The sequence below is a fragment of the Rhagoletis zephyria genome, unplaced genomic scaffold (assembly GCF_001687245.7).
Source record: "Rhagoletis zephyria isolate East Lansing unplaced genomic scaffold, Rhagoletis_zephyria_1.1 Rzeph_scaffold_00088, whole genome shotgun sequence".
Taxonomy (NCBI): domain Eukaryota; kingdom Metazoa; phylum Arthropoda; class Insecta; order Diptera; family Tephritidae; genus Rhagoletis; species Rhagoletis zephyria.
The window spans coordinates 65921-91401 of NW_016157172.1; the positions used below are offsets into that span (position 1 = coordinate 65921).

Sequence of the window (25481 nt, forward strand, 5' to 3'; positions counted from 1 at the left end):
TGTAATAGCACTATGTACCTACTCGAAGCCTGCAATCATTAAAAGTATCGAATAGACTAGTCTATGCTATGTGCGATTCTACTTGTATTCAAATGTACTCGACGAAAAATTTTAGTTCAATGACCATTTTGAATATAAAAGCTCAACTCGTACATGTTTTAACTATGTATTATAATACAAATGTTTAAACATAATGCATACATTTTTATTGTTCATTAAAATAAGATTTTGAAGATTTTGCCTACATAGACTGCATAAAGGCGATTTCCTCGTACAAGCTTATAAAGAGCTGGAAAATTACCTTTCATATCCTTCCATTCTGAAAAACTCATCGGTATCTTGTTTATGATTTTTGTTTCAAGCTAATTTTCGACGATGTTTCCAAAAATCATAGGCTGGCTCCGCATCCTCCTCTGTTGCGCTACAATTTTCGTTCCGCACTTTTAGGCGCTCTTTTGCCTTAACCGTGGCACAATCGAATGGTCCACTTGCCCAATTCGCTCAACTGCTATTTTACGGGTTTTGCAAACAAGTAAATAATTGCATATTGTACTCGAGACCCACTAAATACTCGTCACGGTTATCGAAGTACAAAAAATACTCAATATTTCGTAGAGGTACTCAAATATACATACATATACTTTTGAGTACTGGTATATGAACATTATTATTTACATCACATTACAAACCAAAATGATTAAGGGATTCGCTTAACACGTAAAGTCTTGGGGATTTCTTTATTTAAACCGGATCTAGAATAGAATATGCGTAGTTTATCCAGAACAATGAATCAGCTAGAAAATAACCTTTTGGTGCTTATTAATATTTAATTTAATTTGCTAATGTTATTTTTTTCGTAAAACAATTTGCAAAAATTTACTTGCTTTCTCTAGTGCCATTATTTTCATGCATTTGTTTAGTTTTGTACATATACACACACAGTTGTTCAGCAGAATATTCTACGAATTCCGTGCTAGGTAGAGCTGTAGCAAACCGTATGTATTCGTTACTGAGTAACGGGTACAACCTCTGACTCGAAGTACCGAATCGGTGCTCACATAATAATCTCGTTACTAGCATTTTCCGTATATGCACTATTAACGTGAATCAATACCACACAGCATATCCAAACTATCGTGCGGGGACGAAACCGTTGTTCGTATTGATACTAAAGAGTGTTGCGTTTTGATTATCCGGTTCCATATTATCCGGAACGCTCTAACGAATAAGTAAACCGATCGTTTGAAATGAAAACATGCCCTTAAACTGTGTAAAACTCGTCAGTTCACAAGGTTTTATGTGAACGCCCCCTTTGCGAAAATTTGTAAATAGGTGCGTAAAGTGGCTGTTTGACAGATCACCAGGATTTTGTGAAGCAATTTTTGTTTCGTAGCAATTTCCATAACGACTCGCCATCTTGTCTCTATCACCCTGGGCAAAAATACATTTAAAAATGCCGAAAATTAGCAGAAAACCCAAGCTAGTACAGCTTGTTTATGAAATTAATTCTTTTTATTCACATATTATTTTTAATTGTAATTTTAGTATACAATTTACCGCCCCTCGGCAACACTGAAGTTTACGAGGTCGTTTGCGCATCAAATTTGCCTCGTAATTTTACGAGGTGCTCGTAAATAGAGCTCGATACAAAAGTTGTCAGTTCTTTTCCGAGGCTCACAAATTTACAAGCTTTACGAGGCTTTTACGAGTTTAAGGGTAGACCCCTGATAAATTCTTTCCCATATCGGTGGGTTATACACTCTTGATTAAAAAATCGAATTTTAGACGTTAATAAATCATAACCAAACTATTTAGAACCGAGAAGAAAAGCCCTAATTTGAGTTTTATCAAAGGATTGGCATTCCCACATTCTCAATGTGACTTTCACACTTTTTGGGGTAGACTGCATTAAGTTCGCAGGACACTTGTTGGTATTGCACTTGGTATGGGACCTCATTGAATGTTTAAGGAATTCCAATTGGCGGAAAATCAAATGCAGGGGTACTATGCTGTCGAAGTCACTCGTTGCTGCTCTTCAAGGCATACATTATGCTGCTTGAACGTTTGGTTTACGCTAAGAATTCCTTAGTATCATTAGGCAACCTTTCGAGCGTCATTGAAGCCAAGATAGATCTTTCCATGAACATAAATTCTGTAGAAAGCTGTAATTTTTTCATTTTCTTTATCAAACTCGAGTTGAGTTTCACTATGTTGCATACCGGCACATCGGGGACTTTAACCCCCTCGAATTGCTCATCCGAAAATCCGCCAATGATTTAAGGTTATGTACTTTATGTTTATATGAGTATGTTTCGTATGTATGCTTTCGTTACAATTATAATACAATATATAAGTATTTATATACATTAGAGTGGTCCAATTTTTGTATGGGGGAAAAAAAATTCATCCTAGAAAACGGGGCACCCCATTACTTTTTTCCTTTTGATATTTTTAACATCTAAACAAACTTTCAGTTTCCTAAAGCAACCATTACAGGGTTCTCAATGGCCTTGAAATGCGCCACTCGATCGTTATGAAACTGGCAAAAATATTGGTGATTTTTATAAAAAGCGACTGTTGCCATGACACCTGAAGCTTGTGGTATTTTGTTTAGATAATTTAAATGAGAAATATTCTTAGGTTACTTAACCAATTTTTTTATTAATATACATACATATTGTATATGTACACAATACTTCTAGAGTTAACTGTGACCGCCATGAGCATCCTCTAAATTTTTACTTAGAAACGTAAAATTTGGTACCAGCACCTCTTTCGGCAAGGGGAAAAATTTTGGAAGGTCCCCCGAACCTCGCAAAAAATTTTTTGGACCACTCTACTATACATACATATATGTATAAAGTAATATATTGCTTCAGCTGTGGTCGTATGCATTTCGTGCCGGGTTAAGAAGGAGGTTGTGTATCTTGTCGCTTGTTTTTTGATACGATGAATCATTTTGAGTTTGGGAAGTTAACACTAAGCGTTAACGACATTGGCACAACAATGACGATTCTGAAATGAACTCTCTTGTCAATTCGAGTATGTAATTTGCATGCATATGTACATAAAGTGTGTAAGTATGTTCATATCTGGATATTATTATGTAAATTTACTTACATATGTGTATGTTTATACATATGCCCAGCAAATAACACGATAACCACAGAAATTAAAATCGAATCGAACTAACTAGGCGATGGGAATCGCTTACCCTTTCGCTTCAAGAAGCCATTCACTCTCATTGCGAGAGTCGTGTCGAATGCAAGTCATTTTTCGAGAGTCAAATCGTATCGAAATTTTCACGTCATTCCTAATACATTAAAACGGAAAAACTTGGCAGCACTGCACAGTTTTCGACGATTTTTGTCGTTTACTTATTTCAGCACAACAGTAGACAATGCCAATGTTGTCGAGTCGTAAAATTTAGCCTAATTTACGACTTGCGCAATGAGGCTGGTTATTTTAACATGGGCATGTCATTGGCCGTAATCTCTTACCCTCCGCATTACCTTCGAACGAAGGAAGAACGCATGGATAAACAGAATCCAAAGAAGCGAACAATTAATGCCTAGATGTGCACATTAGGGTGGTCCAAAATGCATGTGGAAAAAGTGAAATCGGAATTTTTAAGCTCTCATCCGCTAGAATTTTTCTATACCGAAAACAATATACCCCTATTTTTTTAATTAAAAAGTTTTAGAGGTAGCTCAAAGCGCCCAAAGTTTTGAATATATTTTATATGGGAAAACCCCTTTTCGTAGAGATGGTATAGAATTCTTAAAAATCAATACTTTTCCTTTATATTTTACGTTTTCTTATCTGCAGGAGATTCCCTTAATAATACCCAATTATTTAAAGTCTCCTGAAGAGAACCAGAGTTTTCCGGTCGAAAAATATTGATTTTTAAGAATGCTACCCTTTTTCAACGAAAAGTTTTTATTTTCCCATATAAACATACATGGAAAACTTTGAGCGCGTTGAGCGACCTCTAAATATTTTTTGATTTCAAAATAAATTTTCGATATAGAACAATCCTAAGGGTGAGAGCTTTACAATTCCGACTCTACTCATGGACCACCCTCATGTACATACGTACATACAGTGGCGGATTTAAATATTTGCCGCCCCTAGGCAATTCATAACTTGCCGCCCTTTTTTCACGAAAAAAAAAATATATATATATATCAAATATGATTGTTATTGTCAGTGCTTTATTACAATATAGTTCGTTAATAATGAAATACATAACGGAATTAACAAAATTTTAGATGATTCTCGTTCTCGGGGCAGCGTGTCGGCTGTTTCTTTGCGTCACGCGCAGGCGCGCCGTCAGGTTTCTAAGCCGCGTGAATGAAAGTTAAATGGAAATTTCAACGACTGCTATACTAAGGAAAAATTCGCAGCGTAATTCTAATTTTGAATTGTATTGAATGAGATGAATCATTAATAATATTTTACAGACACAAACACAATTTCAAGTGCAGCTGAATCCAAATAAATTTTTTTCTTTTAATTTAGCTGTCTTAAATTTTGCCGCCCCTTAATTCTGCCGCCCTAGGCTTCAGCCTATGTTGCCTGTACGATAAATCCGCCACTGCATACATATATTAAATTGAAAACAGTAAATACAGATTGTCTTAAAAGATTAAAACTAATAGGGCTTTCGCACTAGGCAAATTTTCAAGCAACTTTTGCGTTCAACTCACGCAGGGTTGCACGAAAAAAAAATTCAATGGCTAAAAATATCAAAATATTTAACAAATATCAAAATATTCGCCATAAAAAGGCGTTTGCATTGTTCAACTTTGCATTCTACTTTTGGTTGAACGGCCTTTTAACTAATCGCTTTCAACAAAGTTGGTCGCCAGGAAACATTTAGCCATTCAACTTTTTTTTCGTGCAACCCTGCGTGAGTTGTACGCAAATGTTGAACGCAAATCGCCGCGTGTGAACACCTTTTGACTCTTTGGCATATACATATTTCTCGTTGATTATTTGTAATTAAACTTTTTAACCGACTTCCAAAAAAGGAGGAGGTTATCAGTTCGTCGGAATATTTTTTAATTTTTTTATTTTATATTTGTATTTTTTATGTATGTTACCGCATAACTTTGGACCACGTCAACCGATTTCGATAACTCTTTTTGCATCGGAAAGGTAGTGTCTCAGAGGTGGTCCCATACTTATCTGGTTTAGATCCGATCATTGGATCATGAAATATATATGTATTTTTTTTAGTCGGTTTTTTTTTGCTAAAAATTACTCGTTATAAATCAGTTTTTATACATACATACATATAGTATGTATTTAGATCTCACTTAAAAATCGGTACATACATATTTAATTAAACTTAAAATTGTACATCCCCACATATGTACTTCACTTTATTGACTGACTTCAGCTTCGATGTAAATTAAACATGATTTTTATGCAATGGAAATTTCCACAGAAAGTAACGGGAGAAGAAGAATTTTTGGGTATTAGTTCAATCTTTCAGCTGATTACGATGATGCATTCTACCTTGCATTCCACGTAATGAATCAAGAAAGCGAAAAAAAATATTGTAGGCCGTTCTACTTTGCATTACCGGCAATGCCCAAAAGAAGTGAAACAAATTAGAAGGCATTAAAGGCAAGAGCACGTTACCGTTAAAAGCGATTACCGATTTTTTGCTGGCCGTATGCATGTACATATCGTCACCTGAAATGCAAAAAGACGAAACAACATCATCGCTGACATGCAAAAACTCATAACTAATAAAAAATTCAAAATTCACTTTTTGATTTATATGATAGATTTCATCGAATCAGAACTCCTAACATCATTTTATAAAAAAAAATGTTAGTCACGACTTTTTCATTTCAGTTGCGATGTTGTTACGTCTTTTTGCATTTCAGGTAACGATATGTACATATGTACATTAGACTGCATCACTCCCCATACAAAAAAAAACGGTACTATTTTTCCATTGGAATTATAAAATCTATTATATGTTAAGACGTCCACCAAAACATTTCGGGAAAATATTAAGATTTAAGCGAGCTGGACCGATTTAAAAATACCTCCAAAAATGGAGTTTTGTATGAAAAAATTCCCTCAAATGACAAAACGGTTTAAGCTTACAAAATTTACATAAGAATATTAAAAAAAAAAAAAAATTGAACGGAATCGTAATAATGAGATTTTTGATGCTGTTTTTTAACTTTTATCGAAGATTGGTACATATAAGAAAAACTTAATAACTGAACCTAAACTCTTCTTTGCTAATAAATAAGCTCATTGAAAAGGTGAAAGAGAAAGGTAAGATGAACGAACGTCATTCAAAGTTGAATTAAGATGTGTTGGTATTTGAAAAAAAAAAAAAATTGGGACACGAATGACTTTTTTTTTTGCACATAAATAAAAATAGAGGGAAAGTACCTTTCTACAGAGATCCCATAAGTCTAAATCAGAATAGTTTTGGTCCAGTTATTTAAGTCTTTCGTAAATCAATATTTGAAAAAAGTAAAAAAAACTGCACCAAAAATCTCATTATGTATTATGATTCCGTTGAAAAGACTTTTTCAAAAAGTTCTTTAAGAAACTATTTTTATTCATAAAAACTTCATTTTTGGAGGTATTTTCAAATCGGTCCAGCTCGCTTCAATCTTAATATTTTTCCGAAATATTTTGGTGGACGTTTTAAAATATAATAGATTTTGTATTTTTTTGGTGATGCAGTCTAATGTACATATTTGCCTGCCGAGTTCAAAAAAGAATTTTTTTAATACGTTCGTGTTGGAGAATTTGGATGCGCGAGTTAAAATTTGTGCAACCTATGTATGTACATACGTATGTACATACATACGTATTTAAGTCATTTAAGCCGTACACCTGACTTCAACAGCCTAACGTCTCTGCAAATAGCAGTAAAAGATAACAGTAGCAGCAGCCAAACTACTGTAAGTTTTGAGAATAAACGACGAGAACGAGCGAATAACAGTGCAGCAAACGCAACGAATGCGGCAGCGCAATGTAACAATCTCGCACGCCAAAGAGCCTACATGCAACATCTGCTCCTTGCCAAACGAACAGTTCGAGTCAGTCGCCAGTCGCCACAAGAGTTCCCGAATAATTCGGCAGTTAATAGTGCAAGAAGCAGCTAAACATCCTCATATTTGGGATTTACAACACAGCATTATTTAAGTCCGTGTGCATTGAAACCTCGATGAAAGTTGCAAAACTGGAAAATTAATAGGCGGTTAAAGTGTGCTAAAATATTGTTATCAATATTGTCTTTAGAAAAACTTTATTTAAATTTGAGCTGGTTGTGAGTTGAATGAATCATTTCATCGATTGGGAAGGAAATTAAGCAAAACGAGCTTTTTGGGACGAATTCGAATACCAAAATTTGCTAAAACCCCGTTAAATCATTAACTTTTCACCATTAGAAAGATATTAAAATAAAAATCGATTGATTGCCAGAGTCTGTGAGATTTTCTTCCACTTTAATTGTGTGTTCAGTGCGCAGCACTGAAAATTCGATAAAACCCACACAAGAATTCGGAAAGGGAAAACGCGAACAACAGAGGCTCGTGTGAATAAATTCCACGGCGTGTGACTACCTACCTTTTATATATATACATACGTACATACCTACCCATATGAGTGGCGGCTGCTCGCCAATGCACACAAGGAAAAGTCGCATATAGTAATCTCAAAAAGGTACAACAACAACGACGGCGACAACAACGCATTTGCAGCAGCTGTTACGGCAACTGCAACAAAATACGAATACGACAAAAGCCTAAGCAAGCTGGCGATAGAATTGTTCATCATAAGCAGACCATTATTATTGGCACGAGAAGTCTGCTCGGACGGATATTGAAAAATTCATAGCAGACAAGAATAAACCGAAAGGTCAAATAATTAATAAAAATAAAGACGTGCTCGTGCTTAAAGAAACTATTGAAATAATTATAGGACTACTTTCGGTAAAGTGTTTGTATAAATAGACATTTAACTGTATAGAATACTAAAATAATCGTTTCAGTTTGAACGGGGTTTGGCCGGTGGAGGTGCTCCGGGGGGCAACACAAGGCGTAATATCCGCTCAAATAAAGCGAGTTTATAGTTGAGAATTTGAAAAACTAAATCGACGGAAATGTACGAAATTTGTGTAATCAACAATTAAAAATATATCCGTTATATAATTATAAATCTAAATATTAAATATTATTTGAACATGCAAAAATTTAATCATATTTGACTTAAAACAAGATTCGCCTCCCGTCATCTCCAACTGAAAAGGCCGACCCAACTAATAAATATAAATTTCAAAACGTTATGATATGGACAAAACTAAAATTAAAGAATAAGCTTTTAATTTAACTACAAAAATAAATAAAAAATTTATTTAAAAAACAATATATAATACTTACATATATAAAAAATTATAACAAAGATTAAGGACAAAACCCCTAATTGAAAAATAATTGAAATCTGTGATTATCTTAATTTAACAACTGCACTTCTTTCAAAAAGAAATAAAAAGTTTAGACATATATATAATAGTAATAATAGCTATTATTTTCACTAATCGCCTTTTTACGCGTCTTTATAAATGAAAAATTAAATAATTATACTATTTCGGTAAAAACTTAAATTAATAATAACGGGCAAATTAACGTGAATTCAAATAGCATAAGCAGGAGCAAATTAAAAATAGTATTTGGACATATACTTTTACACAAGCCCGTTGGACTTTATTTGTTTGTAAGTACAACATTATTAATACAACAATATACACACTTCTCCCTGTTTAGATACATATGTACATATCGTCGTTTTAAGTACAAAACTGCGTATTGTCATTCTACAAAACCGCGTAACTGACATTTTTGCCAAAATTTGGATTTGCTCACACAAGCTCTTGGCTCAAGCCTTATCTATTGGTCCTCAAATATACTAGCCAGAAATGTGATTGCTTTGTAAAAAAGAGAACCGTTCTAAATATGAGTGTTTTTTCTCTGTATAAAATAATTGCTGCAACCTCACATACGCGGTCTTGCATTATCTTGATACGCGGTTTTGTACTTTAAACAACGATATGTATGTATGTATGTAAATGCATATGAACATACATAGCACATACATATCGTTACCTTAATATAGAAAGGCCCTATCTCACATAGTCGCTGAAATACAAAAGGCCGTTACTAAGTAAGAATCCAAAATTCCCTTTTTGATTGATTACACCGACACACACAAAAAAAAGCTGTTTGTACATCCGACACCACCTACCTACCGGCATGTATTTTGACCCCCTGAATCCGAATTTTAAGTCAGTTTGGGCCGTACACCCTTCAATATCGAGTAAATTGTAAAAATAGCTAAAATGGGATAATTGGTAATAAAAAAAATGTATTAATCTAAACCAAGCATAATTCTTATGTATTTTGATCCGCTGAATATAAATCTGAAGTGTACTTAGACCATAAAGCGTTCTAAATCTTAAAAAATTTTAAAATAAACCTTGAAAAATGTTAAAAAGAGCAAAAAAATTGCAATATGTCTAAAAAATTATGTATAAACCGAATAAGGGGAAAGTTTTTTTTCTGATGTTTTTGTGTCAACATGAGATAACATCGACCCCAAACATATTTTGTTTGTCCCTTTTCTTTGATTAAAAATTGTATATACACATTTTGATAATTTTTTCATAAAAAATATTTTGTTTCTTACATATTTAAAAATGCTTTTAGTATTTACCTACTTTTCAAAGGCGCTTAAAATTTACATCTCTGGCAAGATTTTGACTGATTTCATCCTTTTTATTATGTCAAAATTTGTCCGAAAAAATGTCCAGAAATAGCAGCAATTAGTAGTAGCTTAGCATTTGGTACAGAATTTTTCAAATCAGCACACAAAAAAATTTTGGTCATATAAGTATATGCTTTGTGTCTTTAGCGATAGCTCTCAGAGTCAAAAATAAGTCTTCGAAAAAAAAGTTGAAGATAATTTTTTTTTTTTAATTCATTGTTCTTCGACGATGTAAATAAATTGAACAAAAAATACCACGAATGAAAGATAATTGACTAAATTTTAGTATACTTATGTAAAATAAAAAAAAAAATATTTTTTATAGTTTTTTTAATATATCCTTTTAAAGGACAATTAGTTTTTAACAATGTTCTCCGCCTAGCAGAAATTTACAAACTGCAAACTGAATACCGAAGAGAAAAAAATGGAGACTATTGCGGTTTAGGTGGAATAACAAAAACAAAACACTCATACGAATAAAAAGTTCAAATTTCACGATTTGGCTTTACATATTTTATATTATTTGGCATACATATGAACTCAAAAAACCATGCAGATTCAAATAGCCCTAAAGTCAAATCAAATCGAAAATGCTATCTATAGCTCGCTAAAAAGCGTGGAATTACAAAGATACTGCACTGGTACATCTGATGCATTTTCTGCTGAGCAAATCCGTTAACGCACAGACTAAAATTTAATAATTTTTGCCTCTGAGAGCTATCGTTTAAGACACAATACTTATATGACCAAAATTTTTTTGTGTGCTGATTTGAAAATTTCCCCAAGTTATTTGTGTAAAATTCATTTTCGTAGCTCCCGGTACAAACAAATTATCTGCGATAATTTATATACAAGCTTAAAAGGCTAAACTTTGTTGTAACAATTGTTATCTACTAATGCTGCTTTTGAGTTATATTGATGTAAGTACTTTTTTAACTGCAATTTTCTTTTCATAATATGTAAATGCAAAATATGCATATTGCGTATTTTTAATATATCCTTCAACAATAGGTTTCTATTTTAATAGAATTTTTTTTTGGCAGAAAATGATCTCCATTAGCAATTTATTAAAAATAATGCGGCATATTCATAGATAAAATAAAGTAGAGTCTAATGCAAGTTGCAGGTTTTTTGACAGATTCTATTGAAAATTATGTCAAAAAGCTATAACTTGCCCAAGAGTCGATTTTGTTTCGACTATGAATATGCCTCAAAAAGTTTCTTTATATACATGGTATAAAAGATTTGAATTACTTGAAGACACTTTTTTTCGGCTGTGACACTTTTTTTGCGACTTTCGAAAAATTTTCAGCGGTAACACTATAGCCAGTTCCGTGGCTTCTGGAAAACTCCGATGTATCTTTTACGTGCGCATCCCTAGGGAGATAGAATCCCACTGCTCATTTATATCCGGTCGACGAAGAGTTTCTTGCTTAAGTAGGATTGAGAGTCGATTGCGAAATTTCTCGACTGTCTGTTGCGGCTGCAGCTTATCGACATCGAACTTTCGCCGCTTTTCCTGACCCACGTTCTTCCGAGGCGAATTCATATAAGGTGGTGTTGTAAGATCAGCTGGTTTCTCCCCCTTCCATGTATTCTGTTTTTTGCTGTTACTGATTTGACAGCACACCCATCAACAGCAAAAACAAAATGCATGTAAACTTTGGGGCGAATTGAGATATAACATCCAAATACTTGTGGTTATTGTTGTTGTAATCTAAATTCGCCAGTAATACCACCTTGTATAAATTCGCCTTACGTTCTTTAATGCACAGAGGCGCATGCGGACCTTGTCTGCAACAAGGTAGTGTCCGAGTCTATGTTGGATCCTCGTACAGAACGCATATCAAGAACACTCGAAGCGTATCTTCCGTACGTCACAACATGAACAATTTAGTTCGTCGTTCTTTGATAAGGGTACACCCTAACGGCTTTGTGGATGTTTCGATGATGGTGTCTGGCATTAAAATATCCCAGAACGATTTTAACATTTTGGTGGGGGTTTCTCTAAGCTCTCCTTCTCCTCCGTCGTGCGCACAAATGAGGCTTATGTTGTTGAATTTAGCTTTGGTGCGGATTATGGCGATTCGTCCACTGATGCAAGTGAACCTTGAGACGAGGTGTCGTAGTCCCCTCCCAACCACAAATCCCACACCAAATTTGTGCGCTGTCTCATGGCAGTTGTAGTAGATGTCAGCAGCTGCATATTTCATGCAGATGTGTCCCGTCCATCGCATTTCCTGGATTGCAGATGTCAGCCCTTTATCTTGCGAGGACATCCAGCAATTGGATAGCGGCACCTCCCCTATAGAGGGTCCGGATATTCAAAGTAAATATGCGTAAATCATGGTCCTTATTTCGTGAGCGAGGATCGTCAACGTTTGGGGGTGGGGGGCAGTCTGATATTTTAATTGGAAGGCGTATTTACCTGCGGGTCCCAATTCCAGCACACAACCATTGCCAGGATGAGTTGTTTTCAACTGGATACACGTTTACATACATAGCGAGCCGCTTGCTCCAAGACAGATATCCGCTTGCAGCCGAGCGTACTGGTGAACATACCCAGCAGACTATGAGAGTATATGTAAATTCAAAACTGTAAATCCGTTTTTCTCGAGTTTCCCTTTTTTGAGCTAAGTATGACACTATTGAGGTAAATGAGTAATATACTTGTATGCATTCAACTTTAAATAAAAGCCTGACGCAGCATTTTATTTCAATTTGTTGCAAAAGGCACATACAAGACTTCGTACTCCATTTGCATAGCATGTGCTCAAAAATGTTTGTTGCGTTTCCTGAGATTTTGAGTCAATACACTTTTGGAGAGCGTGTGCAACCTGCCCATACTTTTATATATTCGAATAGATATAAACACTAAGCGTAAGACTCCCTTTTCTAACTTATTATCTGGACTTTTACGAACTAGTCTTTGCGACAGCTATACTCAGTCCTTCTTACCACCAAAAGCTATAACCGTGCCACTAAACAGAGCTTAGAAAAATAAGATTCGCCTTAACTTTATACTTACTTATTTGTTTCTTACGACAGGCTGGGCAGATGAAATTCATTTCGTAGGACAAATATGACAGTTATTGCAAAAATCTGAAACCGATTTGCTTCGAAATTAAATTGGAAATTCATTACAAAATACATCAGCTGTATGGTTCGCCAGAGACCTACTACAAGGTTTTTTCACACATTCCAACCCATTTTTGTATAAATGGTGGGGCACCTTCATATTTTTCTATGAACGTCTATGTTTTCAAAACAATTCGAGCAATTCGGAAAGATTTTATCTGCCTCTTTACAATTTTTCGTTGCACTTGTGCATGCCAGTCAGTTCTGCTTCTTGCTTTTACCATTTTCAGACAGTTTAATAATTCTGAATGTCATTTCCTTGTGTTTTTCGGCCACTGTAGTGCAGAAAAGAAAAATAACATATGTATGCATATGTACGTACCTACTTATGTACACCTAGATTCAAACATATCGTCAGCAATGATTAGCAATGGCACAAGTGACAGATTTTGGAAACTTTTTTTATTTCAAATAGCCAATTCAATAAATATTCTACAAGAGATATCAATGGGTTTCCGAAGTTTGCAAAAGGTGTCATTCGACATCGCTTTCTTTGACTAGCTATTTTTCTTGGCGATCGGAATTTTTAAACGTGATCATTCTACAGGAAATTAAAAGTTTTGTATAGTTGCCAGTATGGTTATCGGTGTTAGATCATTTTGCCCCATGCATTTTGTTTCTGTGACACCGAACACCGAGTTACCGTTCGATCATTTGCCCCACGTATTTTGCTTCTGTAAAATAATGTTACCCAAACAAAAGTGCATGGGGCAAAATTATTTGAAAAATTACTGAACATCGAGTTACCGAGTACCAAGCTCGATGTGAAGACCCCTAGTGTTTTTTCAGGCTCATTATTTTAAGAGCAAATGTTCTGCTAAACAATTTTTTGCGAAGAACGCCAAAACCCAAAGTAAGTCAGCGTTTCTGTGAAAAAATTTGTTTGACAGATCATTTGTTATTAAAGTTTAAAGTTATAAGCTAGGGATGGGTAAATTCGATATTCAAAGCTTCGATATTCGAATTTTAATCGAAGTTTAGCTCCATTATGGCGAATTTTCGAAATCGAACTTTGTGTTGTTAAAATTCGGATAAAATCGAATTTTCCCAAAAATAATCAAATTTCATCTTTATTTCCAAAAAATCAACTCTTAAAATTTTTTCTTTCTGACTAAATTTGCCATCACTGTGTGTGGCACTCCATTTGTCTTAGGGATTCAAGGAAAAAAATAAATTTTTTTCGATCTGATGCATAAAAACAAAAAATCTGTGCCAAGAAGGAACTGTTATTTCAAACACAATTTTAAAATTTTTTTTATAAAAAAAAACTAGTTTCTTTGTTGATTTTTTATTTTAAATTTTTAGAGGCTTTTACGTTAGTAGCATGAAGCTTTTGCCTGAGAAGACCCCTAGTAAAATTTTCCGGAGAATAATTTTTTAGAATATATCAATCCATAAACGATCTGCCAAATTCGCTTTTTGCGAGATTTCTTGAAGTAAGGGTCAAATATGACCGTTTTAGGCGGGAGCTAAGGGGTTAAAATGTTCTACGAAAATATTTCCCAAGAAATTTTAATATATATGTCTTAACCCTTAATTTCGCTCAGACATTTATTTTAACTATTTTTTCGACTTTTTTGAAAACTACTTAGGCGGAGATATGAAAACTTTAGTAGGCCATAAAATAAAAATACGAGCTAACTTTGGCAAATCCATCGAGCGTTTGGATGGGTAGACATTCAGAAAATGTGGGCTGGTTTCGGCTGTCGCACAGTGTAATTTTAGACTTACTTTTTAAACAGGTGCACACTCTCCTCAAGCACCTCAAAAATATTTTAATTGTTGCATAGTATTTTAAATACAAAACTTTTTTAAATAAATTCGACTTTTCAAACAGGTGGCAACCCTCCAAAATGTTATTAAAAAATAAAGTTTATTCAAAACCATTTCGATTGATACCCATATTAGAGTAATTTATTTAACTTATTAAATAATTTAATTTTGATTTTCTTACATATGGCACAAAACTAAAACCATGTTACACATCTACATTTCATTTGACACAGATCTTATGATTTGGTGTTAAATATTAAACGCAAACATCTGTGGAAGCGATTATTTGAATTTGATTTTCTAATCTGTGGCAACCCTTTTCATAGAACTAAAACTATGTTGCAGACCCAAAGGACAAGAATTCAATTCGACTCCTAATTTTTTTAAATTGAACGATGCCGATTTTATGACTTGGTGTTAAATATTTTACGCAAACATCTCCAAACTCGACTAAGAAGTTTCACTTCAAAAAAATTTTGCGAAATTCAAAAAAATTCGAATTAAATCGAATTTCGAATCGAATAATCGAATGGTTGGGCAATGTTGGAAATTCGGAAAAAATCGAATTTCAACCCCCCACTACCCATCCCTATTATAAGCCTGAAAAAAGCATTGGCCACATTACAAAAATTCTAAATTGCCGTAGAATCGACCATATCGCACGTTTAATAATATACAGAATTATTTCGAAATTTAAATTTTGTGGGAAACGCAGTTTGATCAATTCATACAGTTAGTATACCAAAAGACAAATGGAAAGACACATATCTTCACGATTTTCAGGAAGTTTAGTCATCTGTTAGACTGAACATATTCTCTTCACCAAGCTTATAAATTGTATTGTAATATCTCTAAAAACGTAAATTTTGGATTATATCTCTATATTATTAAACATGCGATAGATATGTATGTAGACAAGACAAACTTAAGGAGAAGGTAGGTCGGGGGTGAGCTCCCTAATAAGCAAAACTTTTGCTATAAAAGTGTCATCGTTTATGAAGTATTGATATTTTTTTAATAAAAAAAATCGGAACGTATGTACAGGTACTTAGTTAATTAAAATTTGTTAACTTTTACTTCTAGAAGATACCAGCCTTTCGACATAAGCTACTTTTCCATACGAACACAGGTATATTTGTATGTAAATTTATTAATTTTTTCCTGCCTGTTAAAATGTCAAATTTTTCTACGTTTCTCCAATTTTTTGATTAAAATATTCAAAAAGGATAATTTTCCTCAAAAATTCATTTCTGACTATGAGTTACCATTTCAATCAATTTTCCAATTTTATTTTAGGATCAAGTATAAAGTTCCGAAAAATGTTGCTCTACGCATCTCCCGATCCGCGCTCGTCGCATTTGCAAACCTCATAAAAACCAGTTGCAATTCGGAATTGACCTAGAACTTTAGGTCTCTTCATTTGTGTGACAAGATCAACATGCACATTATGGATAACATGATACCAAGCTTGTTTTATGCATGCATTCAAAAAACTAGCGCAAGTACAGCTAACTATTATAGGGGTATATGTTGAAAGCCTGAAGGAATGTGTAGGTAAAAGTTTTCAAATTAAGCAACTGTTAGACTATAAAATCATTACTTTTGACAACAAAACTGAGCCTTAGATTCCGTTTACTTATTTAATTGCTCATTTTTTATTTCTATAACCAATTTACCAAGCTTGGTAAGAAAAGCCCTAATTAATTAAATAAGTAGCTTAATTTTTATTGGATTTGGTAAATTTTTTTAACGATTTTGTGTATATTTAATTTTTTTGCCGCGGCAACATTGTCCGAGGGAAGAAAGTCATTGGATAATTTTAATATCAGGAGAACGAAGTTAGGGGCGGATGCTAGTAAACAATAGACAATGAAGTGAGGTAGACGGTTTTATTTTAACAATTTATTTTACAATCTTTTTCTGGCTTTATTTTTTATAAAATCATCAATAAATAGCGTTAAATCGAGACTTGATACGGCCCTTTTCCACACCATTCCTTAAACAGGTCTTGATTATTTTTAATTTGTTGAATGATTTTTCGGCTGTTGCAGAACTGTCAGGTATTGTACGAAATAATGAAATTGCGGTTAAAACTCCCGTAATGTCGCATTCTAGCATTGCATCTTTAGTTATAATATTATAACATAATTAATAACATAATTAATAAATTAATTTATTCACATAATTGGTGAGCAGTCAATGTCAGGGCCAATTCAGGCAGAACAAGGTGATAAGTATAAATAAATCTAAGTATAAACTGTGAATTTAATTGAGCTATTATGGTGTCTAGCACGTTATTTAAAATAGTAATTTAAAATTTTTTTCCCTAGTTTCAAAATCGGTGGTCAGAAGCTACATAGTTCATCAACATGTTTTTTAACTATTTAATTTCCATTTTCATTTATTGCTTTATCCTAACACAACAATTTTACAGTCATTTTATAGCGCTAGTTACGTGCTTACAATTTGTTGATTAAATCTAAAATAACATATGTAACTATATGATACATATAATCAAATTAATCAATGTATGAAAATTTAGAATATATTTGGAAAAGAGGGAGAGGGCGGAGGAAACAGAAGAAAACATAAATAATAATAGGTAAGAAATATAAAGAAAAAATGTATATAATAATAAGTAGGAATTTCAGGTACACACAGAGTGAACCAAATTATATATTAATTGCATTCATTGCTATAACACTTAGTTAACTGTTTTTTGAAAAGCAGTGGATTTTTAGTTTCCTTAACCTAATAGGAAGAGAGTTCCAAAGACGTATGGAATTGATAAAAAACTGACGTTCAGATATAAAGGTTCGATATTTGGTGAGCACTAAAAGTTAGGACCCCGATGATTGGAGAAATTGAAGTCTAGGCTCTTTGGAATTTATAATTTTGTGTAATTCAACAAGTGTTCTGACTTTTAATAGGTCATAAAATGAAATCCGAATAACTTTTTAGAAAATGCTGAGACACGATCAAGTCTTTTTAGCCCATACACAAGACTGGCAGTGTTGTTATGTATAGACAACATTTAACTTTTTCTTACATACACAGTCACAGTTTCATACATAAATTTCATATCCATAAAGAAGAAGAAGAAGAAGGTATTAAGTACGCTTTAACTAATACATAGTAGTCTTATATTTAATGGAGTGAAATACTGTACTAACCAGAGTGTACGAAGCATTCCATATACTTTACCTACTGTGCTAAGGATGTGTTCATTCCATGTCAATGCGTTGTTAAATATGATGCCAACGTTTTTAGCCCTGCCAACATATTTTATTTCAGATTTATCTGGCCTAATTTGGTCGAATTAATTAATTACAAATATTTTCTATGAATTACAATCAGCGTTGCCGTGAGCTTGAAAAAAAAGTATCAGTTGCCAAGCAGAAAAAGTATGAAAAAGCGTCAAAAGCAAACACAACTTTTATTTTTTTAAACTTTTATTTAAAACAAGAAATCTATACATATAATAAAATTGTAACAGGTCGATGTCTGTACATTATATATATTAAAGAAAAATTAATGTGGGGGGTCTTTATTTGAGCACCAGAAGTCAAATCAAACATTTTTAGAATTTTTGTCTGTCTGTCTGTATGTATGTTTGCACGCGCATCACTCGAAAACGAATGCATGGATTTGAATGCAGTTTTCACCGATGTATTGCTAGAGGTCTAACTAAAATACAGAAAGAAAAAAAATAGAGAGTTGCCACCTGTTTGAAAATTGCAGTTTAAGTAAATTGATAAGAAAAGGCGAATATTGCAATATGGGCGTCAAAACAAAGAGGTTTAAGAAGGCTTACAGTCAAAAATATTTTTTAGAGTTGCCACCTGTTTGAAAAATTGTATTGTATTAAATTGATAAAATAAATAAAATCTATATCTATACTTATAATAAAATTGTAACAGGCCGATATCTGTGTCTTATAGATATTAAAGAAAAATTAATATGGTGGGCTTTTATTAGAGCTACAGAAGCCAAATATAAAATTTTTAGAATTTTTGACTCTCTGTCTGTCTGTATATTTGTACGCGTATTACTCTAAAACATGGAAGTGAATGCAGTTTTCACCGATTTATCGCAAGAGATCTAACTTACAATATAGAAGAAAAAAGCTAGAGAGTTGCAACCTGTGTTTAAAATTTCAGTTTAGGTCAATTGATACGGTAAAGTAAATACTGCAACATGGCTGTCAAAAGAGGTTTGCAAAGGGTTACAGCTGAAAATATTTTTGTGGAAAGTTGCCACCTATTTGAAAACTTTGATTTAATTTTTAATTTAATTGATAGCATAAATTAAATATTGCAATATTGGCATCAAACTAAAGAGGCTAGAAAATTTTAATGCTGAAAATATTTTTAGGGGATTTGCCAGCTGCTTGAAAAGTGGTATTCATTTAAATTTGTAAAATAAATGAAATATTACAATACGGACATTAAACTAAAGAGGATTAGGAAACTTACTTTTGAAAATATTTTTGAAGCGGGTTGCCACTTATTTGAAAACTTTAATTCTGTTAAATTTATAAGATAACCTAAATGTTGCCACATGGGTATCAAACGAAAGTATTTGAGAAATTGCAAAAGTCCGATATCTGTACATAATAAATGTTAAAGAAAAATTTATAGGGGGTTTATTAGATCAACAGAAGCCAAATCTAAAATTTTTATAATTTTGGTCTGTCTGTCCGTATGTTTGTAAGCGCATCACGCAAAGACTAATGTTTGGAATTAAATGCAGTTTTCACAAATGTACATATTGCTAGAGCTCTAATTGAAAATATAGAATCCGTTTTTTTTTGTTTTAGTTTATTTTCGATCATTATTCCTAGGCATTTTAATGTATTAACTTTTTCCAGTGCGTCATTGTTTATATTTAGAGTTAGCAACGGACTGTTCGCATAATTTCGCCTTGATATAACCACAAACTTAATTTTATTGACATTCAATTAAGTGTGTTCAAGCATAACCAATCACAGTTTTTTGGAACTTCTGTGTGGAAGGTTTTTCGCTAAAAAAATCAAAACTTTTTCTTGTTGCTGCCAAAAAATTAAGAAATCTGAGACGTCAAGCTTTACAATTTCATACAGTTCTCTGTACAATGTATTTCACTAAACTAATAATCGGCTGCACCGATTTGGTCCATATTTGGAACATATGCCAGCACCTTGAAAAAAAATATTCCGACCAAAAATTTACTCGGTATGTAGCTCGGGATATGTAGCTCGGGAGTATGGAATTAATTTTGTATACACATCTCGGTGCCAAGTTCCAGTCCTCTGCAATAAACACCTCCAGAGATATGCAGCATAGATAAATCAATTTGCATGGGAGTTGCCACACCACCTTTTTCATCGCTGGCTGCGATTACGATTAATTAATTTTACCTAATAATCGTTAATCTAATTAAAAATAAAATCTGATTAAGTTGTCTAATTAGTCCGAATTTGAAACCAAACACCAGTTATAATTATTATTTTGTATTTTACGCTTATAAAAAGCACATAATACAAAAAATTTATAATTATTGTTATGTTATAAACTGGGAACTTTTACAAACCTAGTTTTTAAAACGTTTGTCGGTATAGATCTTAATGAAATTGCACACCAAATTGCTCAGATTGATGAGGAAACCCAACTTAGCCATACCGGATTAACTTGTTTTGTGTGCACAGGAAAATTCCAGCATAGATTAATTAATCACCAAACCTACTTGATCAAACTAAGAGTTAATGATTAAAAATTATTTTTTTTAATCGCGGTTACGATTAACTGTTTAGTCAGATTAAAATTAATCATGATTAACTATAATCAGATTGAATTTTATCGAATTAACTAATTGATTAAAACATCAATCGATTAATGCCAACATTGATTGCACATACATATCTCTATACCAAGTTCCAGTTCTCTCCCACAAATACTTCATATGTATGTAATATGAAAATTCCAGTTTATGTGGGAGGGGCCCTGAGTTATCGGACTTACTTTCAGTCTAAGATCATCCTTGCGAAATCCGTAGTAAGTGTACCAAATTTCGTTCTGATCGGGAAACCGGTTAAGGAAGTAGCCTATTTTTCAATCCAGGTCATAAACCATCTGTGAGAAAATTTTAGTTTTCAAACAGGTGTCAATTCTTAAAAAAGTAGCAAATCAGTTCAGTCATTTCCGCGTATTAATTTAATTAAACTTTTCTAATAGGTGGCAACTCTTAAAATAGTAGCCTATTTTCCAACGTATGTAGGTCATAAGCTATCTCTGTGCGAAATTTCATGCAAATCTGTTCAGTCGTTTCCACGTATTAATATAATTAAACTTGTTTGACAGGTGGCAACTCTTCCAAAAAGTTGGCCTTTTTTCCACTGTATGCAAATCCGTTCAGACCTTTCCGCGTATTAATCTAATTAAACATTTTTAGCAGGTGGCAACTCTTAAAAAAGGTAGCCTATTTTCCAACCTAGCTGATAAGCTACATATCTGTGTGAAAACTTCCATGCAAATCAGTTCACTCATTTCCGCGTATTAATTATATTGAACATTTCTAACAGGAGGCAACTCTTAAAAAAAAGTAGCCTACTTTCCAACCTAGGTCATAAGCTATCCGTGTGCAAAATTTCATGCAAATCCGTTCAGTTGTTTCCGCGTATTAATTTCATTAAACTTTTTAACGGGTAGCAACTCTAAAAAAAGGATAGCCTATTAACCAATCTGGCCCACAAGCTATCTGCGTACAAAATTTCATGCGCATCCGTTCAGTCGTTTCCGCGTGATGATTTCCCAAACATCCAAACATAAAAACTTTCACATTTATAATATTAGTAAGAAGTAAGATTAATAAGGGGACCTCAATTAAAAAAATGCGAAACTTAAGAATTTGTATGTTACGTTAAAAAATACATATTTTGCTGTGACGGGTGGGACATCCAATAAGAATTCTTTGAACGCTTATAACTTCTCACCATAAATGTGTTTTTCTAATAAATAGCTTACCACCATTGTAGGGCTCATGAATTGTTCTTTCTTTTTGGATATTTATTTTTTGCATCGCCACCTTTAGTATATGAAGAATGCCTAGAAAACTTGATGCAAACATATTACGGTACATTATATATGCATTTATAACAATAAAATAAAGAAAATAGTGAAAAATAGATGGATAAAGATCTATTTCTAAGGATTCATTCTACCTGCTTTACTGTTTTTAGAGATTTAAACACAATTTATGTAATATTTTATCTGGGGTGTGTCGTCTTCGCTGGAATGGCCCATTTCTAGTTTTTTCATGCATATATATGTAATCACTCGAATTTATTAAATAAATGAAAATATATACATATTGGAACTGATTAAATGGAAAAAAAATAAATTTTTTTAAAACCCCCATCCGAAAAAAATGTCTGCGTTGGCCCCTGATTAAAGTCCAGTAAATTAAAATTTTTTAATGAAGCCAGTGTAATTTTCAGGCTTATAACTTTAAAATGAAATGATGTATTCAACTAATTTTTGTCTAGAAGCTGAGCAAAAGTTTATATAACAGCAAAATATAAATTTCCTGTGTAATCGATCTGGTTTTATATGTATTTCAAAATGCGTTGAACATCCACTAAATACTAATAAAATATGGACATAGATACTACTATACTATGTACAGAAAACATTATGAACAATTTTGCGCCAGCATACATCTATTTGATATTGTATAACAAAAATATTCGCGTGAATAAAACTTCGCTCTTTTAGTGGCTACTTAATTAGATGTAATAGCACATCAAAATGAATTGACAAATTTGATCCTAATGAAAATAATTTATTGTTCATTCAAACAATTGAGTCTTCCGTTTAATGTTAATTGATATTTTAAATTAGGTGAACAATGTACATATGTATGTTTGTACATTGGTCGAAATAATTATAGCCGCACCTCATTTTGATAAGTTTTAACATATTATTTTTGTTGTTATTTAATTTTGGTTATTTTTTATATAAAAATATAGTTAGTTCTTTAACAAAATCCGTGTAAATCCAAGTTTACAACTTTGTGCAATATTTAAAAAAAAAATTAAAAACAACCTTTCGTACAAATTTCTACCTTTTTTAATTCGATTTCCTAGAAAGATTCTGAGTATGCAGTTTTGTAGCCCATTGAATTTTAGTACAAGTTTTAAATGGAAAAAATTACGATTGATTTTTGGGATTTTTTTTTGTCAAGGATGTTTCGGTTTTCTTCCATATAAAAATAAATTGTGTGTATTCGTTATATGGAAGCAAATGGGACAAAAAAAATTCTTTAAAATCAACCGTAATTTTTAGCCATTTGAAACTTGTACTTTATTCTACTACAGTGGCCCGTAGTCATAGAGAAGTTAGAAAAAGGTTTTAATTATTAAAATTGCGTTTTATAGTTATCACCATTTTAACTCTTTCATAGTCAACTTAAAACGCATTTTATGGCAAAAACAGAGTTTTAACTTTAAAATTAGGAAAACGTTATTTTAAAATAGTAAAATAAGGCTCTAAGTTTTATTTTGCTGTTGAAGTAGTAAACGCAGTAGCACCCAGGTTCGGTCCGGTTCGGTGATATTTTTTAAAATAAACATTCTTTTATTTTATTTTATTAAACTTTATTTTATTTATTTTAATGGTATTTCTCATAATCATTTCAAGTAAATCAAATTTTTTGGAATTTAGTTTTACTTTAAAAGGCCACAACAACTACAATTACGTGAACAAAATCTAAATAATGATTTTTAAAAGAACAAAAAAATACGTAAAAAAATTGTTCCTGGCAGTGGGATTCGAACCTATGCCTTCCCGGCTTACTAAATACTCATATTTCTTTATATTGCCGAGTAAATTTTTTCTCTTCATATGGATAACTCTGTTCTCTTTCATCTTAACAAAAAGCTGTTTCATAGATGTCTGTGATTGACACAACTTAAAAATCTATTATAAACTTAAAATTGTATTCTAACGAGAATGAGTTGAACAGTGTAAACTCCTTTTAGCTTTAATCAATAACATTTAATAAGGCTTTCCCACGGCCCCCCAATTACGTAGTTCGCGGTACTAAATTTTGAGAGCGTTTCCCGGAAATTTCGCCACTTATTCTTATTACTGTAAACGATTAATTCTTGGATATATAGGTGATCGAAATATTAGGGTGATCGAAAATAACTAACCTAGCAAATTTATGGCCTTAAAATGACCTATTTACTGAGAAGGAAATTCTCTCATTTGGAAACATTTTTATTTCAATTTTAAAAGGTTTCGGTGGGCATTTGAAATTTTGTATGTAAATAACATGTAAACAAATTTGTTTTCATTGAAAACGTTATAACCGTTAAACAACGTTATAAAAAATTTATAATCTTTTTTTCTAGGCATATTCTTGTAGGGCATTAAATTCACTAAAAAAAACCCTGAAGTTGGTTGTCTTAGAGACGATTAAGAGTATTAAATATGGGTGTTTCCATCGGAAGGTCCACCACGACAAAAAAAAAATAAAAGTCTTATATCTAACTTATTTACGGGCCGATTTATCTGCTTTTTAAAATATATACTGGCTATGTAAGTAGAATCATGTTTGCGTAAAATGGTCTTCCTAGGTGGCGCCAAGGTTGAGATATTTCGAAAAACCGTATTTATGGTCCGATTTGGTTCGAATTTTGCGTATGTAGTTGAAACATAATAAGTCATAGATTTCCAACAAATTCACCCTGAATTGGCACTGAAGTCAAAATATAAAGTATATTCTACATAAAATATATGTTTTATTTGCGTTAAAAATTCATTTAAAAGCAATATTAACAAAGATATAACGATGGAAATTTATGTCACGTGACGCTACGTCACGTGACGTTTCACACTTGGGGTTGTAAAAGAAAATTGAGAAAAGTTGCATTAATTAAGAAAGCTCTAAGAACAACTAGAATTGCTCCAAATCATATTGAAATAAGCTTCATGAAAATAGCCATCCAAAATTCGCAGAGTTTTGCTATTTTGTAAGAAAAGAAAAAATCTACTTCCATTTTTTGTCACGTAACGACACTCTCTTTAAATGGTTATATTTCAGACCAAGCAGTTCGATTGTTTTCATTTTTCGGTTAAGTATAGAGCTTATTATGTGCTATACAATGGCCCAAAAAAGTTAAAAAAAAACAAATGGTATTCCTTGTTTGTATCACATTGAAACGTAGGACTTTCACGTATGCGACGTATGGAAATACCCATATGTTAATGATATTGCTGAACGAGATATAGCGTTGATACAAAATTATATTCGAACTTTGACGAAAGACGAAGAACAAAAGTAATTTGTTTTGGAAGTAATACCTACTATAACAATTAAATCATTTAAAAAGGAATTGTCAAAACTTATTAATATGTGGCGGTCTTATGATTATGCAACGCAGTGTACTATTAACTTGTTTGACTTTTGTTTAGAGAAACTTTGAATTGTTAATTTATTTGTTATTTATGTGTTAAAATAAATATAAATTTTTTTGTGTGTTTCATTGTGGAGAATTTGCCCTACTGGAATGTTAAAAAATTCTGGTCACCGTATATGTACATGAATGTGCCCGATGCATTTCTGTTTATTATTCATATATTTATTACGTGCCTAGTTGTTCTTAAGTTTGTTCGAGTCGTTAATTCTTTTTTTCCAGAACTCTGCTTTGATATTTTCCTTGTTCAATGCTGACATAGTAAATACTCGTATATACATACTTAAGAACTATGGTATCTATATATGTG

At 32.7% G+C, this 25481-nt stretch overlaps 1 protein-coding gene and 1 long non-coding RNA gene across 2 annotated transcripts in view; both read left to right on the forward strand.

The window, feature by feature from the left end:
- The first annotated feature begins 7019 nt into the window (after positions 1-7019).
- LOC108374462 (uncharacterized) lies at positions 7020-8223 on the forward strand. Its single transcript, XR_001849046.1, has 2 exons — positions 7020-7976; positions 8036-8223. It is a non-coding gene; the product is annotated as an uncharacterized LOC108374462 (long non-coding RNA).
- A 188-nt stretch (positions 8224-8411) lies between these two features.
- Positions 8412-25481, forward strand: part of LOC108374380 (uncharacterized) — a 70923-nt gene continuing 53853 nt past the window's right edge. The window contains exon 1 of the mRNA XM_017630366.1: positions 8412-8757. The gene's annotated coding sequence lies outside the window, so the exon portion shown is untranslated. The remainder of the gene's footprint in view (positions 8758-25481) is intronic.